Source organism: Chiloscyllium punctatum, chromosome 34 (genome assembly GCF_047496795.1).
Source record: "Chiloscyllium punctatum isolate Juve2018m chromosome 34, sChiPun1.3, whole genome shotgun sequence".
Classification (NCBI taxonomy): Eukaryota; Metazoa; Chordata; class Chondrichthyes; order Orectolobiformes; family Hemiscylliidae; genus Chiloscyllium; species Chiloscyllium punctatum.
The window spans coordinates 684,565-686,308 of NC_092772.1; the positions used below are offsets into that span (position 1 = coordinate 684,565).

General features: G+C 43.9%; 1 non-coding gene across 1 annotated transcript; it reads left to right on the forward strand.

Annotated features, from left to right (window-relative positions):
• The first annotated feature begins 846 nt into the window (after positions 1-846).
• Positions 847-928, forward strand: trnas-gcu (transfer RNA serine (anticodon GCU)). The gene has a single exon. It is a non-coding gene; the product is annotated as a tRNA-Ser (tRNA).
• Positions 929-1,744: the final 816 nt, after the last annotated feature.

The window sequence follows — 1,744 nt, forward strand, 5'->3', positions numbered from 1 at the left end:
GAATTTCATAGTGTAAACTCCCTCTGAATCCTTCCACCGCAGTCCGCTGTTTGGGAAGTGTTCCTGTTGTGGGATATGCACATCCCCGTCTGTCAACTGTTGCTCCCAGTATGCGCTCTGACACTGCACTCATTTTCCTTCTGACACTTGCTCACTGTGTTGCTGTGATCATACAGTGACTTGGTGTCGCACGGCCCAGGAAAATGATACAGATCATGGTTTTTGCATTGTTGAGTTCAATTGTCATTTTAGCCTTATTTGGATTTTGAAATTATCTGTCCTGTACACAAGTGCGTGTCAAAAACATCTGAGCGGAAGTTAGGTGTTCCGAATAATGACATTGAGCACTATGCACTCTCCTCCAGTCTGGAAAACAATTCCTCACAGGCAATTTTATAGACAATAGACAGCAGGTGCAGGAGTAGGCCATTCTGCCCTTCGAGCCAGCACCACCATTCATTATGATCATGGCTGAACATCCTCAACCTGTATCCTGTTCCTGCCTTATCCCCATAATCCTTGACTCCACGATCCTTCAGAGTTCTATCCAACTCTTTATTGAAAGAAAACCTCCTGCTGTCTCGGGTTCTTCATTCCGTTGACTTCAAATCTTCACAGAATTCAACAGACCTTGTTACATATTCATTTCCTCACATTTGTTCAGATCATTATGTGCATAGTGTGACAGTGGGAGTGCACTTGCCCCACAACCCAGGGGTCAGACCATAGTCTTGGAACCGTACTGTGTTATTTCTCATTTCACCAACACCAGAGAGAAATATCTGCTGCTCTGCATGATTTACGAAATTCAATTATTCATAAGGTCATAGCTTTTTGTGCATCCGTGACGAGGGGGCCGAGAGGTTAAGGCGATGGACTGCTAATCCATTGTGCTCTGCACGCGTGGGTTCGAGTCCCACTCTCGTCGGTGTCATGAATGGCTTTCAATGGTGCTGTTTTCAGATGATCACAGCTGTTGTATGAAAACTGGGTTTCTAATAGTCATTTTATCTGCATTGACGCTATGACAAAAATCTCAAAGAATAGTTTGAGCCTGTTGACTAAACTACATTGCAATGTCGGTTGCATTGGGATAATGAAAAGGAGCGCGATTTTCTTTTTCAAGTCAAGTTGCTGTGAACATTTTTTCGTATGAAAGACATCCAGGAAAATCAAATACCGAGAGCTGCGAAGTGCATGTTTATGCAAAGGGATCTTAATGAATGTTTTGTCAGATGAAATCTGGAGGAGGTTGAGTCGAAGTAATTCATCCTGGTGAGAAGAGCACAGCGAGACAGCACAAAATAATGGAGATATTTCAAAATGGGCAAGGCGTGGGTTTAGGGGCACTGAGAACTGGCTGTAAATGCATAGTGGAGAATTGCCACTGTGGGTGCCGTGCATGGGCACGGAGAGACTTACACATTGGTCTCGCCCTCGCCCCTTGCTCTCACCATTGATGAATGCTGGACATAAGGCACAGATAAACACAAGATGTGGGAAGCAAGTTCCCTCTCGTTATGCACACACTGGATGCATCACATTGAACTATGAACAACTGGAGAAATCAGCATGTTACCTATAGGGAGTGAAACTAAACTGTGGATCAATAACCGCAGATTCATGCAACATAAACATGAAAAATGATTTAAAATGTAGGGTGTAGGGTTGCTTACTGAGCGGTAACTTTGATATCCAGACGTTTCATTACTTGGCTAGGTAACATCATCATCAGTGGCGACCT